The sequence below is a fragment of the Oncorhynchus masou genome, chromosome 32, assembly GCF_036934945.1.
Source record: "Oncorhynchus masou masou isolate Uvic2021 chromosome 32, UVic_Omas_1.1, whole genome shotgun sequence".
NCBI lineage: Eukaryota > Metazoa > Chordata > Actinopteri > Salmoniformes > Salmonidae > Oncorhynchus > Oncorhynchus masou.
Genome location: NC_088243.1, coordinates 822,091 through 840,248, shown reverse-complemented (window position 1 = coordinate 840,248; position 18,158 = coordinate 822,091). Strand labels below are relative to the sequence as shown.

The window sequence follows — 18,158 nt, the reverse complement described above, 5'->3', positions numbered from 1 at the left end:
ACCCCCAGGGCCAGGGGGTTAGAATGTACCTGTTTCTAGATGCCCCCAGGGCCAGGGGGTTAGACTGTACCTGTTTCTAGACACCCCCAGGGCCAGGGGGGTTAGACTGTACCTGTTTCTAGACAACCCCAGGGCCAGGGCTTAGACTGTACCTGTTTCTAGATGCCCCCAGGGCCAGGGCTTAGACTGTACCTGTTTCTAGACACCCCCAGGGCCAGGGGTTAGACTGTACCTGTTTCTAGATGCCCCCCAGGGCCAGGATGATGGGGTTAGACTGTACCTGTTTCTAGATGCCCCCAGGGCCAGGGGTTAGACTGTACCTGTTTCTAGACACCCCCAGGGCCAGGATGATGGGGTTAGACTGTACCTGTTTCTAGACACCCCCAGGGCCCCAGGGTCAGGATGATGGGGTTAGACTGTACCTGTTTCTAAATGCCCCCAGGGCCAGGGGGGGTTAGACTGTACCTGTTTCTAGACACCCCCAGGGCCAGGGCTTAGACTGTACCTGTTTCTAGATGCCCCCAGGGCCAGGATGATGGGGTCTGTGATCTCTATCATGGACTGCAGAGTGGAGGTGAGACTGAAGAGGATGATACTGAGGAGGAAGGTGCGTTGCAGAGCCTGCATGTCTAAAAGACCCGTCTGAAGAGCCAGGGCAACAGGGGTTAACGTTACCCTCAGTCACACCTCTGGGCCAGGGGAGACACACTAGACACACACAGTCATTCACACACACAGACACCCACAGGGCCAGGGGTTACACTGTACCTGTTTCTAGACACACACACCAGGGGTTACACTGTACCTGTTTCAGACACACACACTGTACCTGTTTCTAGATGCAGGGCAGGGGTTAGACTGTACACACACACACACGCACAGACACACATGCACAGACACACAGGGCAGACACAGACACACACACACCTGTTTCTAGACACAGACACACACACACACACACACACACACACACACACACACACACACACACACACACACACACACACAGCACAGACACACATGCACAGACACACACACAGACACAGACACACACACAGACACAGACACACACACACACACATGCACAGACACACACACAGGGACACACACACACGCACAGACACACACACACACAGACACACACACAGACACACACACAGACACACACACACACACACAGACACACACACACTGACTACACACACACAGACACACACAATAATACTTAATGGTGCTCCTGAGAGAAATTCAACCACATAATGAAACAGGGTCAATAAATATTGCTGATTCTGTATTCCCTCTATAGTGCACTGCAGAAGAGAATAGGGCCCTGGTCAACAGTAGGGTTCTATATAGGGTCCTGGTCAACAGTAGGGTTCTATATAGGGCCCTGGTCAACAGTAGTGTTCTATATAGGGCCCTGGTCAACAGTAGTGTTCTATATAGGGTCCTGGTCAACAGTAGGGTTCTATATAGGGCCCTGGTCAACAGTAGTGTTCTATATAGGGTCCTGGTCAACAGTAGGGTTCTATATAGGGTCCTGGTCAACAGTAGGGTTCTATATAGGGCCCTGGTCAACAGTAGTGTTCTATATAGGGTCCTGGTCAACAGTAGGGTTCTATAGCCTGCATGTCTAAAAGGGCCCTGGTCAACAGTAGTGTTCTATATAGGGTCCTGGTCAACAGTAGGGTTCTATATAGGGCCCTGGTCAACAGTAGTGTTCTATATAGGGTCCTGGTCAACAGTAGTGTTCTATATAGGGTCCTGGTCTACAGTAGTGTTCTATATAGGGTCCTGGTCAACAGTAGTGTTCTATATAGGGTCCTGGTCAACAGTAGACAGACACATATAGGGCCCTGGTCAACAGTAGTGTTCTATATAGGGTCCTGGTCAACAGTAGGGTTCTATATAGGGCCCTGGTCAACAGTAGTGTTCTATATAGGGTCCTGGTCAACAGTAGTGTTCTATAGAAGAGAATAGGGCCCTGGTCAACAGTAGTGTTCTATATAGGGTCCCTGGTCAACAGTAGTGTTCTATATAGGGTCCTGGTCTACAGTAGTGTTCTATATAGGGTCCTGGTCTAACAGTAGTGTTCTATATAGGGCCCTGGTCAACAGTAGTGTTCTATATAGGGTCCTGGTCAACAGTAGTGTTCTATATAGGGTCAAGGTCAACAGTAGTGTTCTATATAGGGTCCTGGTCTACAGTAGTGTTCTATATAGGGCCCTGGTCAACAGTAGTGTACTATATAGGGTCCTGGTCTAACAGTAGTGTTCTATATAGGGTAGGGTCCTGGTCAACAGTAGTGTTCTATATAGGGTCCTGGTCAACAGTAGTGTTCTATATAGGGTCCTGGTCAATAGGGTCCTGGTCAACAGTAGTGTTCTATATAGGGTCCTGGTCAACAGTAGTGTTCTATATAGGGTCCTGGTCAACAGTAGTGTTCTATATAGGGTCCTGGTCAACAGTAGTGCACTATATAGGGAATAGGGTCCTGGTCAACAGTAGGGTTCTATATAGGGTCCTGGTCAACAGTAGTGTTCTATATAGGGTCCTGGTCTACAGTAGTGTTCTATATAGGGTCCTGGTCAACAGTAGTGTTCTATATAGGGTCCTGGTCAACAGTAGTGTTCTATATAGGGTCCTGGTCTACAGTAGTGTTCTATATAGGGTCCTGGTCAACAATAGTGTTCTATATAGGGCCCTGGTCAACAGTAGTGTTCTATATAGGGTCCTGGTCTACAGTAGTGTTCTATATAGGGTCCTGGTCTACAGTAGTGTTCTATATAGGGCCCTGGTCAACAGTAGTGCACTATATAGGGAATAGGGTGCCATTTGGGATGCAGGCCTAGACACCTGCCTTGTGTAACCCAACCCCCCAGCCCACCTGTGCATGACGTTGTCATTCTGTACTGCAGTGTAGCCCCCTGGTAGAACTTGGTGAGGTTGAGCAGCCCCAGGCCCAGGTAAGACACCACCGGTCGTCAGGCCCAGCAGGGAGTAGGGTACACAGCACTCAGAGACACTGAGGAGAGAACACACACACACAGCACTCAGAGACACTGAGGAGAGAACACACACACACAGCACTCAGAGACACTGAGGAGAGAACACACACAGACAGCACTCAGAGACACTGAGGAGAGAACACACACACAGCACTCAGAGACACTGAGGAGAGAACACACACACAGCACTCAGAGACACTGAGGAGAGAACACACACACACAGCACTCAGAGACACTGAGGAGAGAACACACACACACAGCACTCAGAGACACTGAGGAGAGAACACACACACAGCACTCAGAGACACTGAGGAGAGAACACACACACACAGCACTCAGAGACACTTGGTGAGGTTGAGCAGCCCCAGGCCCAGGTAACACACAGAGGACACTGAGAACACACACACAGCACTCAGAGACACTGAGGAGAGAACACACACACAGCACTCAGAGACACTGAGGAGAGAACACACACACAGCACTCAGAGACACTGAGGAGAGAACACACACACAGCACTCAGAGACACTGAGGAGAGAACACACACACAGCACTCAGAGACACTGAGGAGAGAACACACACACAGCACTCAGAGACACTGAGGAGAACACACACACAGCACTCAGAGACACTGAGGAGAGAACACACACAGCACTCAGAGACACTGAGGAGAGAACACACACACAGCACTCAGAGACACTGAGGAGAGAACACACACACAGCACTCAGAGACAATGAGGAGAGAACACACACAGACAGAGACAGAGACAGAGACAGAGACAGACAGACAGACAGACAGACAGACAGACAGACGATAATATGGAAAATGGATTCAATACACAGTGGGATTAAAATGGATTCAATACACAGTGGGATTAAAATGGATTCAATACACAGTGGGATTAAAATGGATTCAAGACACAGTGGGATTAAAATGGATTCAATACACAGTGGGATTAAAATGGATTCAATACACAGTGGGATTAAAATGGATCTCATTGTCATTTCGTGTCAACGATCTACACAAAATACTCTGTAATGTCAAAGTGAAAGAAAAATTCTAAATTTTCTAAAAGATGAAAAATAAAACACTTTCTTGATGACAAATGTTCAACCCTGAGTCAATAGATGTTAGAAGCACCTTTGGCAGCGATTACAGCTGTCTCCAAGTCTCTAAGAGCTGTGAGTCTTTTCTAAGAGCTGTGCGTCTTTCTAGTTAAGTCTCTAAGAGCTGTGAGTCTTTCTGGGTAAGTCTCTAAGAGCTGTGAGTCTTTCTGGGTAAGTCTCTAAGAGCTGTGAGTCTTTCTGGGTAAGTCTCTAAGAGCTTTGCACACCTGGATTGTACAATATTTGCACATTATTAATTTTACAATTCTTTAAGCTCTGTCAAGTTGTTTGTTGATCATTGCTAGGCAGCCATTTTCAAGCCGATTTAAACCTGTAACTTTTTGGGGCGACCGAACCAAATGAACATAGAAATGTGTGTTATAGATCAGTCATTCTCATTGAAAGCCAGTCTAAGAAGCTGTAGATCTGTTCCGTGTATGTTATTTCTATGCTTCCCGTTCTCACATTTAGTTTTCATGTCTTTTACTTTCGGTTTTCTACACCAGCTTCAAAGAGCTGAAAACAAAATATTTTTTGGGTTATGGAAAATATATTTCAGAGGTTTAGATGGTACACTGATTCTCTACAACATATTAGTTTATATTTGTCACATAAACTGAAATTAGGACAAACTTATTTTCGGAGCAATTTAGTGCATTGTGCATCTCTAAGTCAAAACTGTAACTAGGCCACTAGGGAACATTCAGTGTCGTCTTGGTAAGCGACTCCAGTGTAGATTAGGCCTTGTGTTTTAGGTTATTGTCCTGCTGAAAGGGAAATTAGTCTCCCAGTGTCTGGTCAACAGTAGTGTTCTATATAGGGAATAGGGCTCTGGTCAACAGTAGTGTATTATATAGGGAATAGGGCCCTGGTCAACAGCAGTGTACTATATAGGGAATAGGGCCCTGGTCAACGGTAGTGTACTATATAGGGAATAGGGCCCTGGTCAACAGCTAGTAGTACTATAACAGTAGTGTTCTATATAGGGAATAGGGCCCTGGTCAACAGGTAGTGTACTATATAGGGAATAGGGCCCTGGTCAACAGCAGTGTACTATATAGGGAATAGGGCCCTGGTCAACAGTAGTGTTCTATATAGGGAATAGGGCCCTGGTCAACAGTGGTGTTCTATATAGGGAATAGGGCCCTGGTCAACAGTAGTGTTCTATATAGGGAATAGGGCTCTGGTCAACAGTAGTGTATTATATAGGGCCCTGGTCAACAGTAGTGTTCTATATAGGGAATAGGGCCCTGGTCAACAGTAGTGTTCTATATAGGGAATAGGGCCCTGGTCAACAGTAGTGTTCTATATAGGGAATAGGGCCCTGGTCAACAGTAGTGTACTATATAGGGAATAGGGCTCTGGTCAACAGCAGTGTACTATATAGGGAATAGGGCCCTGCTCAACAGTAGTGTACTATATAGGGGATAGGGCCCTAGTCAACAGTAGTGTACTATATAGGGAATAGGGCTCTGGTCAACAGTAGTGTACTATATAGGGAATAGGGCCCTGGTCAACAGCAGTGTACTATATAGGGAATAGGGCTCTGGTCAACAGTAGTGTACTAAATAGGGAATAGGGCCCTGGTCAACAGTAGTGTACTATATAGGGAATAGGGCTCTGGTCAACAGTAGTGTACTATATAGGGAATAGGGCTCTGGTCAACAGTAGTGTACTATATAGGGAATAGGGCTCTGGTCAACAGTAGTGTACTATATAGGGAATAGGGCCCTGGTCAACAGTAGTGTACTATATAGGGAATAGGGCCCTGTTCAACAGTAGTGTTCTATATAGGGAATAGGGCCCTGGTCAACAGTAGTGTACTATATAGGGAATAGGGCCCTGGTCAACAGTAGTGTACTATATAGGGAATAGGGCTCTGGTCAACAGTAGTGTTCTATATAGGGAATAGGGCCCTGGTCAACAGTAGTGTACTATATAGGGAATAGGGCCCTGGTCAACAGTAGTGTACTATATAGGGAATAGGGCCCTGGTCAACAGTAGTGTACTATATAGGGAATAGGGCCCTGGTCAACAGTAGTGTTCTATATAGGGAATAGGGCCTGGTCAACAGTAGTGTTATATATAGGGAATAGGGCCCTGGTCAACAGTAGTGTTCTATATAGGGAATAGGGCCCTGGTCAACAGTAGTGTACTATATAGGGAATATGGCCCTGGTCAACAGTAGTGTTCTATATAGGGAATAGGGCCCTGGTCAACAGTAGTGTTCTATATAGGGAATAGGGCCCTGGTCAACAGTAGTGTTCTATATAGGGAATATGGCCCTGGTCAACAGTAGTGTACTATATAGGGAATAAGGCTCTGGTCAACAGTAGTGTTCTATATAGGGAATAGGGCCCTGGTCAACAGTAGTGTTCTATATAGGGAATAGGGCCGTGGTCGACAGTAGTGTACTATATAGGGAATAGGGCTCTGGTCAACAGTAGTGTACTATATAGGGAATAGGGCCCTGGTCAACAGTAGTGTACTATATAGGGAATAGGGCCCTGGTCAACAGGTTTTTCTCTGGGAGTTTTTCCTGAGCTTAATTCCAGTATGTTTATGTTTTTCCTTAAACTCCCTAGTCAACAAACATTAATGACATCACACTTGCTCAGACCCACATGTTCCCACATTATCAACACCGAATGTTGTTTCTAATAACTGGTAAGACTCTGCCCCATATCATTTCAGATTGTGTTACGTTGTCTGTTATGTTATTAATGTTTGTTGAAATGTATGCATGTAAATGTTACATTGTCTATTGTTTTTGTCGATGTATGTTTGTGTTTATTGTAAAAATATAAGCAAAAAAACTCACTAGTCCTTGCCGATGACAAGCATACCCATAACATGATACAGCCACCACCATGCTTGAAAATATGAAGAGTGGTACTCAGTGATGTTGTGTTGTATTTGTCTCAAACATACAGTACACGCTTTGTATTCATAACGCCATATGTTTTTCAGTAATACTTTAGTGCCGTGTTGCAAACAGGAAGCATGTTTTGGAATATTGTTATTCTGGTCAACAGGGATTCATTCTTTTCACTCTGTCATTCAGGTTATCATTGTTGATTAACTATCGTAGCCATTAAACTCTGTAACTGTTTTAAAGTTAACATTGGCCTCATGGTGAAATCCCTGAGCGGTTTCCTTCCTCTCCGGCAACTGAGTTAGGAAGGACGCCTGTATCTTTGTAGTGACTGGGTGTATTGATACATCAGCCAGAGTGTAATTAATAACTTCACCCTGCTCAAAGGGATATACACCCATCTACCAATAGGTGCCCTCCCTCAGCGAGGCATTGGAAAACCTCCCTGGTCTTTGTGGTTGAATCTGTGTTTGAAATTCACTGCTCGCCTGAGGGACCTTACAGATAATTGTAATGTGTGGGGTAGAGAGATGAGGTAGTCATTCAAAAATCATGTTAAACACTTATGGCACACAGAGTGTGTCCATGTAACGTATTATGTGACTTGTTGAGCACATTTGTGATTCATTTCAGGAAACTAGGCGTATGTCGTCACTACCTCACAGGAGAGACATTTGAAAGTCAACTTTTTAATTTTTTTATATCAAAATGATTTTTGCTGTTGTCAGAAATGCCTTCTGGAACATTTGAACTTTCATGTGCCTTAATAACAAACTTGTATGCCATCTGTAAATAATAATAAAAATGTTAAAATTACCAGCCTAGTTGTTTTAACCACAGAAAAAGACAGGAACCTTCCCGCTAGCCATGATTGGCTGAGATAATGGGTGGGCTGGCATTGCCGAGAGATGAGTTCAGATTGGTCTGCCATGTAGCATGCTTCTGTCTTTCTAATGTGGATTTTTTTATAAAGATATCACGTAGTAGAACTGCAAAAGTGTTGCTTTCCACTTTCTGGAGAACTTAGTTTTGAAATGAGTGGAATTAGAGTACGATAGCTAAAGAGATGTAGAAAATTCTGCTGTTTGATTGCAAATATGCAGATGGAGTCGAAAAGAGAACACACAGAAAGTCGTTTTCATTTCAAGTTAAAGTGTACTGTTAGCTAGCTGACTGGCTCGCTAGCTAACATTCGCTGACTGGCTACCTAGTTAACATTAGCTGACTGGCTCGCTAGCTAACATTAGCTGACTGGCTCTGGTCAACTAGCTAACATTAGCTGACTGGCAAGAGTAGTTAACATTAGCTGACTGGCTCGCTAGTTAAAATTAGCTGACTGGCTCAACAGCTAACATTAGCTGACTGGCTCAACAGTAGCTAACATTAGCTGACTGGCTCGCTGGCTAAAATTAGCTGACTGGCTTGGTCAACAGTAGCTAACATTTGCTGGCTGGCTCGCTAGCTAACATTAGATGACTGGCTCGCAACAGTAGCTAACATTAGCTGACTGGCTCGCTAGTTAACATTAGATGACTGGCTCACTAGCTAACATTAGATGACTGGCTCGCTAGCTAACATTAGATGACAGGCTCACTAGCTAACATTAGATGACTGGCTCGCTAGCTAACATTAGATGACTGGCTCACTAGCTAACATTAGATGACTGGCTCACTAGCTAACATTAGCTGACTGGCTCACTAGCTAACATTAGCTGACTGGCTCACTAGCTAACATTAGCTGACTGGCTCACTAGCTAACATTAGCTGACTGGCTCTGGTCAACAGTAGCTAACATTAGCTGACTGGCTCAACAGTAGCTAACATTAGATGACTGGCTCGCTAGTGTAACATTAGATGACTGGCTCACTAGCTAACATTAGATGACTGGCTCACTAGCTAACATTAGCTGACTGGCTCACTAGCTAACATTAGCTGACTGGCTCACTAGCTAACATTAGCTGACTGGCTCACTAGCTAACATTAGCTGACTGGCTCACTAGCTAACATTAGCTGTATGATCTCTGTAGTGATATTATTTGTATCTCAGAGCCATTTGCATTGCTAGTTATAGCCTAATGGTAGCTAGCTAGCAAACATTGAACCTGGTTGGTTAGCTACCTACAGATTCATGCAGGGTAGTAACATTATGAGTTGGGATTTTGGTTCATTGTTTAGCTAGCTAGCTCCATGTCTAAACAAAAGACTCCACTATGCAAGTAACCATTTCAATAGAATGTTAATGATGTCATTTCGACAACTGTTGATAGACGTAGCTGGTAAATTCACTCTGCCAGTGTACTATATAGACTAACTGACACATTTATGAACGCTCAACACCCGTTGAATACGGCCGGTGTGGGCAAACGTTGGCAAAAAAATGTTTTATTAAATTGTTGCCAGTAGCACAGTTACAAGTCACCAACGCTCTGGATAACATGAAAACAGCCTAATCAGCTCTGCTAGGGAAAGTAAAATGGTCAGAGTGAGGAGTTGTGTCTGGAAGTAGCTAGCAAGTTAGCCAGTTAGCTTGGGTTCTTGACTGCTGTTGTAAGATCAACCCTACTCCTCGGCCAGAGCGTCCAGTGTGAGCTCTGAATGCTGGGATCAACCCTACTCCTCGGCCAGAGCGTCCAGTGTGCACTCTGAACGCTGGGATCAACCCTACTCCTCGGCCAGATCGTCCAGTGTGAGCTCTGAACGCTGGGATCAACCCTACTCCTCGGCCAGAGCGTCCAGTGTGAGCTCTGAACGCTCCGAGAGCAAAACGCTCTGAATTTACGAACGGACAATCTGACAACGCTCTGGGTTTATGAACGCCCAGAGTGCACTCTGGCACTCCAGATTGAATTTATGAACACACCCGTAGTATAAACCAGCCTTTAGTCTTGGTTGTTTAGTACATGGCATCCGATGTGAATCCTTAAAGAGATGGATGGGGCTAAAGCTTAAGAGGGTGTGAACGATGCTGAATGGGTGGGGCTAAAAGCTTAAGAGGGTGTGAACGATGCTGAATGTGTGGGGCTAAAAGCTTAAGAGGGTGTGAACGATACTGAATGGGTGTAGACAAAGAAGGGCTCTCCAGGAGGTGTACCAAAACATTCAAGGGCCATTTTCTCAAAAGTGTGTTTACAAGTTAATCAACTTTCAAAGCAGAATTACTTTCCCATTGTTCCTCAACTGTAGTGTATAATATACCATTTTCTAGCTCTGAGTCTCTACTTTTATCCAATGTAAAAAAAAACACCATTTCAAATGTTACTAAATAAGACCGAATCGTGCCGGTCAGTCACATTTTACACTCCTGAACTTATTTAGGTTTTGCCATAACAAAGGAGTTGAATACTTATTGACTCAATACATTTCAGCTTTTCATTCATTTGTAAAAATGTCTAAAAACATAATTCCACTTTGACATTATGGGGTATTGTGGGTAGGCCAGGGACACAACATTTCAATTTAAAATCCATTTTAAAATTCTGTCTGTAAGATAACAAAATGTAGAAAAACTTAAGGGGTATGAATACTTTCTGAAAGCACTGTAGATACATATACTGGTATCATGGAGCTAGAGGAGACTCAATACACATTTCTACCCAGAATATGAGTGGTTGAGTTAGTGTACCTGAGAATTACATGCATCTCTAATGACTGTACCAGTCAGGGGAAGTCTACAGAGACCATGGCCCAGGGAGTCTTAGGAGCCAGGCGGTGAATTACATGTATCTCTAATGACTGTACCAGTCAGGGGAAGTCTACAGAGACCATGGCCCAGGGAGTCTTAGGAGCCAGGCGGTGAATGACATGTATCTCTAATGACTGTACAAGTCATGGGAAGTCTACAGAGACCATGGCCCAGGGAGTCTTAGGAGCCAGGCGGTGAATCTGTGTTTGAAATTATTACATGTATCTCTAATGACTGTACAAGTCATGGGAAGTCTACAAAGACCATGGCCCAGAGAGTTTAGGAGCCAGGCGGTGAATGTCATGTATCTCTAATGACTGTACCAGTCAGGTGAAGTCTACAGAGACCATGGCCCAGGGAGTCTTAGGAGCCAGGCGGTGAATGACATTATGTAATGACTGTACCAGTCAGGGGAAGTCTACAGAGACCATGGCCCAGAGAGTCTTAGGAGCCAGAATGACATGTATCTCTAATGACTGTAGTCACTGGGGAAGTCTACAGAGACCATGGCCCAGAGAGTCTTAGGAGCCAGGCGGTGAATGACATGTATCTCTAATGACTGTACCAGTCAGGGGAAGTGTACAGAGACCATGGCCCAGGGAGTCTTAGGAGCCAGGCGGTGAATTACTAGTCAGGGGAAGTGTACAGAGACCATGGCCCAGAGAGTCTTAGGAGCCAGGCGGTGAATGACATGTATCTCTAATGTATCTCATTAGCTGACTGGCTCCTAGCTTTAGACTAGCTTGTATGATCTCTGTAGTAATATTATTTGTATTTCTGTACCAGTCAGGGGAAGTCTACAGAGACCATGGCCCAGAGAGTCTTAGGAGCCAGGCGGTGAATGACATGTATCTCTAATGACTGTACAAGTCATGGGAAGTCTACAAAGACCATGGCCCAGAGAGTCTTAGGAGCCAGGCGGTGAATGACATGTATCTCTAATGACTGTACCAGTCAGGGGAAGTCTACAGAGACCATGGCCCAGAGAGTCTTAGGAGCCAGGCGGTGAATTACCAGTCAGGGGAAGTCTACAGAGACCATGGCCCAGAGAGTCTTAGGAGCCAGGCGGTGAATGACATGTATCTCTAATGACTGTACCAGTCAGGGGAAGTCTACAAAGACCATGGCCCAGAGAGTCTTAGGAGCCAGGCGGTGAATGACATGTATCTCTAATGACTGTACAAGTCATGGGAAGTCTACAAAGACCATGGCCCAGAGAGTCTTAGGAGCCAGGCGGTGAATGACATGTATCTCTAATGACTGTACCAGTCAGGGAAGTCTACAAAGACCATGGCCCAGAGAGTCTTAGGAGCCAGGCGGTGAATTACATGTATCTCTAATGACTGTACAAGTCATGGGAAGTCTACAAAGACCATGGCCCAGAGAGCTTATTGCCTTCTGATTCTATGGAATCTTCCAACCAGGATTTCTGGAAAACCTGAATCTTGGGAAAATTAACTGAATTATGTAACCCTTCATGTATCTCTATGGAGTGTACCTTGTGAGGAGGAAGAACAGCACCCCTCATGGCTGCCTGTTGTACTGTTGGTCATGGAGTAAGAACAGAGCTGGACCACAAACAGCACAGACCAGAACACACTGAACAACACTGGCACTGCAAACTGATTCCAGAGAGAGATAGTCACCGCGAGGAGTCTATACAGCTCTATCACCTGAGAGACAAAGAGGGGAGTTGAATAACGTGAGTGGGTTGGTCATGTGTGAACAGAGACGGGTAGATGGTAGACTGGGTTAGTCATGTGTGAACAGAGACGGGTAGATGGAAGACTGGGTTGGTCATGTGTGAACAGAGACTGGGTTAGAGGGGATATCACTGTGGTGAGGGGGTTAGAGGAGGTTGGTCCCTGTGGTGAGGTGGTTAGATACACCGTGAGACTTAGAGTATCCCTGTGGTGAGTTAGAGGGGTTATCATGTGGTGAGGGGGTTAGAGAGGGTTAGATGAGTGGATATCACTGTGGTGAGGGGGTTAGAGGGGAGGGGGTTAGAGTGGAGGGGGTTAATGAGTGGATATCACTGTGGTGAACAGAGGGGACCATTAGAGTGGTTAGAGGGGAGGGGGTTAGGGGGGATATCACTGTGGTGAGGGGGTTAGAGGGGAGGGGGTTAGAGGGGATATCACTGTGGTGAGGGGGTTAGAGGGGATATCACCGTGGTGAGGGGTTAGAGAGGGGAAGAGTGGATATCACCGTGGTGAGGGTTAGAGGGGATATCCCTGTGGTGAGGGGGTTAGAGGGATATCACCGTGGTGACAGAGGGGATATCCCTGTGGTGAGGGGGTTAGAGGGGATATCACTGTGGTGAGGGGGTTAGGTCAGGGGAGGGGGTTAGAGTGGAGGGTTAGAGGGTTATCCCTGTGGAGGGGGTTAGAGGGGATATCACCGTGGTGAGGGGGTTAGAGGGTAGAGGGGGTTAGGGGTGGATATCCCGTGGTGAGGGGGTTAGAGGGGATATCCCTGTGGTGAGGGGGTTAGAGGGGATATCACCGTGGTGAGGGGGTTAGAGGGGATATCCCTGTGGTGAGGGGGTTAGAGGGGATATCACCGTGAACAGTGAGGGGGTTAGAGGGGATATCACTGTGGTGAGGGGGTTAGAGGGGAGATCACCGTGGTGAGGGGGTTAGAGGGGAGGGGGTTAGAGGGGATATCACCGTGGTGAGGGGGTTAGGGGGATATCACCGTGGTGAGGGGGTTAGGGGGTCATGTGGGAGAGTGGATATCCCTGTGGTGAGGGGGTTAGGGGGATATCACCGTGGTGAGGGGGTTAGAGGGGATATCACCGTGGTGAGGGGTTAGAGGGGAGGGGGTTAGAGTGGATATCCCTGTGGTGAGGGGGTTAGAGGGGAGGGGGTTAGAGGGAGGGGGTTAGAGGGGATCCACTGTGGTGAGGGGGTTAGAGGGGATATCACCGTGGTGAGGGGGTTAGAGGGGAGGGGGTTAGAGTGGATATCCCTGTGGTGAGGGGGTTAGAGGGGAGGGGGTTAGAGTGGAGGGGGTTAGAGGGGATATCACTGTGGTGAGGGGGTTAGAGGGATATCACCGTGGTGAGGGGGTTAGAGGGGAGGGGGTTAGAGTGGATATCCCTGTGGTGAGGGGGTTAGAGGGGAGGGGGTTAGAGTGGAGGGGGTTAGAGGGGAAATCACCGTGGTGAGGGGGTTAGAGGGGAGGGGGGGTTAGAGTGGATATCCCTGTGGTGAGGGGGTTAGAGGGGGGGGTTAGAGTGGAGGGGGTTAGAGGGATATCCCTGTGGTGAGGGGGTTAGAGGGGATATCCCTGTGGTGAGGGGGTTAGAGGGGAGGGGGGTGAGTGAGGGGGTTAGAGGGGATATCCCTGTGGTGAGGGGGTTAGAGGGAGGGGGTTAGAGTGGAGGGGGTTAGAGGGGATATCACTGTGGTGAGGGGGTTAGAGGGGAGGGGGTTAGAGGGGATATCCCTGTGGTGAGGGGGTTAGAGGGGAGGGGGTTAGAGGGGAGGGGGTTAGAGTGGATATCCCTGTGGTGAGGGGGTTAGAGGGGAGGGGGTTAGAGTGGATATCACCTCCAGTTGAAGCAGTTCAGAGTAGGCTGCCCTGGCCAGCCGGTACGGCACGAACAGATTGGACAGGAGGAACATGGCCACACCTATTCCAGTCAGGGCCGTGGAGAAGGAGTTGACCAATAGCAGGGTGTTATGGGGCATGGCACAGAGACGGGCCAATAGGGGCAGAAGGAAGGCAGAGAACAGCCACACCTTCCTGGTCTTCATGAGGAAGGCACACAACGTACTCAATATGACCTGACCTACACACACAGGGGCACATAAACACAAACCAACGAGAGAGAGAGAAAGACAGAGAGACAAAAAGAAAGTTTAAAAAAAGAAGCTATATTATGGTTTGTACAGTGAGTAGCCAGTGATAACTATGGGAAAACAAAGGGATATAGTGCAAGTGTGAGTGACTTACTAGTCAGGGAAGAGACAAAGCGGTTGAAGGCCTGAGAGTCGAAGTACAGGGCTCCGTCATACCCATACTGCACCTCTCCATGGACATAGTCCCTGTGGAAAAAAACACATCAACGGTCACTCACCATGTCAACAACAGCAAGGGGAAAACCTCGTTCAAATCTGGTTTTATAGAGATGGACCAAAGAGGAAAAACAGCCAACTGAAGACAGGTGGGTTAGCCTCTCTATCAACATGTGTATATAGTCATAAATACGCTTGTATTACCAATTAAGCTCTACTAGCATTCTGGGAAGTGTAGTTGTTCTCATAAGATTGACCCAAGACGTACAGACTATCATAGAAGATGTCACACTCCGTATAGCTGTAGAACATCTATTTGCATTCTGGGAAGTGTAGTTGTTCTCAAAAGATTGACCCAAGTCGTACAGACTTTCATAGAAGATGTCACACTCCGTATAGCTGTAGAACATCTATTTGCATTGTGGGAAGTGTAGTTGTTCTCAAAAGATTTACCCAAGACGTACAGACTATCATAGAAGATGTCACACTCCGTAGAGCTATAGAAAATCTATTTGCATTCTGGGAAGTGTAGTTGTTTTGTGACTAACCAGTCTCTCATAATAACAGCCTTAGCTGATTTGATTCTGTGTTGCTGAAATCTATCTGTATGGTTGTTGTGGCAATGTCTGAAAGTGTAGACACTCACTTGGAGATCTGGTGTCCCACGTAAAAGAGCAGAGTGGTGAGGATGTAGAGGTAGAGATTGATGATGCGTCTCAATGGTAAAAGTAACATCACCACGTTGATTACGTGACCTGGAGGAGGACAGCGACAACAGCACTGATAGTGGTATTCACAGAGCAAAACAACTGGGGTCTATTCACACACACACAAAGGTGTGTATAATTTGTGGAATGTTCCAAAAAACGTTGTAAAATAACAAGGTTGCCAACTAACAACGCATACAAGGTAGCATGATTAATTCACCTAGCTAACTAGCTGCCAAATAGGCATCAACTCACCACGTAGCTTATTCTTAACGTTTGTCCGTAGGCTATCAGATTGAGAATACATTTTTTCGGGAATAAACGGTGATGAGAGGGAAAACTTAATGAAATGGCCCACTCTCTACCCCGGTATCTTATTCTGCCGCTATACAACTTTTTCACAGGGTCTTCGACCGTGTTGTTCGTTGGCTACCTTGCTATTTACAACAGACTCCTGTTGGAACGTTCCAACAGACCCAAGACACACGCAACAAAAAATGTTTGCAACGTAGCTACCAACAGAAAATGTTTCTCAACAAAACTTGAGTTTCTATTGGGCAAATTCAGGTAAGTCCCTCCCTGTTTTGTTCCACGTGCTTCTGTTTGGTTCCTAATGAATACAGCCCTGGTTTTCCTCTACAGTGAAATGGTGTTTCAGGAAAGACAACACAAATGGTTAAAGTCACATTGGAGAAATATGTAATGATATGGTGATGGTTCTGTCTCAAATGGCACCATATTCCCTACATAGTACACTACTGTTGACCAGGGCCTTATTCCCTACATAGTACACTACTGTTGACCAGGGCCCTATTCCCTACATACTACACTACTGTTGACCAGGGCCCTATTCCCTATATAGAACACTACTGTTGACCAGGGCCCTATTCCCTATATAGTACACTACTGTTGACCAGGACCCTATTCCCTATATAGAACACTACTGTTGACCAGGGCCATATTCCCTATATAGTACACTACTGTTGACCAGGGCCCTATTCCCTACATAGAACACTACTGTTGACCAGGGCCCTATTCCCTATATAGTACACTACTGTTGACCAGGGCCCTATATAGATCACTACTGTTGACCAGGACCCTATTCCCTATATAGTGCACTACTGTTGACCAGGGCCCTATTCCCTATATAGAACACTACTGTTGACCAGGGCCCTATTCCCTATATAGTACACTACTGTTGACCAGGGCCCTATTCCCTATATACTACTGAAGGGCCCTACACTACTGTTGACCAGGGCCCTATTCCCTATATAGTACACTACTGTTGACCAGGGCCCTATTCCCTATATAATACACTACTGTTGACCAGGGCCCTATTCCCTATATAGTGCACTACTGTTGACCAGGGCCCTATATAGATACTGTTGACCAGGGCCCTATTCCCTACTGAACACTTGACCAGGGCCCTATTCCCTATATAGAACACTACTGTTGACCAGGGCCCTATTCCCTATATAGTGCACTACTGTACACTACTGTTGACCAGATCCCCTATATAGCACATACCAGAGCCATTCCCTATATAGTACACTACTGTTGACCAGGGCCCTATTCCCTATATAGTGCACTACTGTTGACCAGAGCCATATTCCCTATATAGTGCACTACTGTTGACCAGGGCCATATTCCCTATATAGTACACTACTGTTGACCAGGGCCCTATGGTGCCATTTGGGACGTAGCTGACGTGTATGAATGTTACCTAGGTAATAGAGGTTCCAGATAACATATTTGTATTTGAAGAGCATGTCTTCGTTCTTCGCCCTGAGGTGCTCTGTGAAGCTATCAATGTCACATTTATAGAGCAAGTCCAGTACCAGGATGCATGGCACCCTCAGAACAATGTTGGCAACGTCTTCCAACCGAGGCATCTTGAGATAATTCGTCCCCTTTTGGCGCGGTAGAAAAATGTTTGGTGAGCAGAATTATTTTGTCACATGGTTAGAGAAGAGAGGAAGGTAGATGTTTGTCCATCTGACTGGTCCCTCTTCATGGTCGGTTATTCACCTGCCACACACACACAAACGTCAAGCAATACCATTGACATTTAATGACATGATCAACATCAAAGTTGACAACAACAACAAACTATCAATCTGTCTACCAATGACCGTCGTCCTACTGGTGAAATCTATTAGTTGGCTTTGAAAGCGACGGCCTTGTTTTCTGCCACAAGTATCCACATTACATAATGGGACTATTGACATTGAAGGTGCACAACCCGAAGTGACCCCTTGATAGTTAACTGCTATACGTTGTACTTTCCTTAGTATTGACAAGTTTATAAGCAAACTACATCTCGGTCTATTTATGTCGGAGGACAACAGCTAAACCACAGCATTTAATTGTAGCTAGCTAGAACCAGATGTTATTACAAAATGCTAAGACGTTAGCATTGTAGCTAGCTACTTTTGATTCTGATATCACGTTTCTGTCACAGTGGCAACATTTAAAAATAAGTTGTACCGGTTGTAAAACCACGAACGATATCCAACGAAACGCATATGATACTGTAAATGAAGCTAATATCCTTCTTCGGACAGCATGTTGTAAATGAAAATTGACAATTATCTAGCTTGAGTTGTTATGGTTCTCCAAACAGTCCAGTCGCTTGCGTGGCCATTTCCGGGATAAACGTCATTTGCCGATGAGATTATGGCAAATGTTTTTTTACCAAATTAGATGTGTCTCTTTCAAATTAAAAGTCAATCATTGAAATAAAGCTATATTGAAATAAGA

General features: G+C 45.9%; 1 pseudogene; it reads right to left on the bottom strand.

The window, feature by feature from the left end:
• Positions 1-471: 471 nt before the first annotated feature.
• On the bottom strand, positions 472-18,134 carry LOC135526868 (RING finger protein 145-like; annotated as a pseudogene).
• Positions 18,135-18,158: the final 24 nt, after the last annotated feature.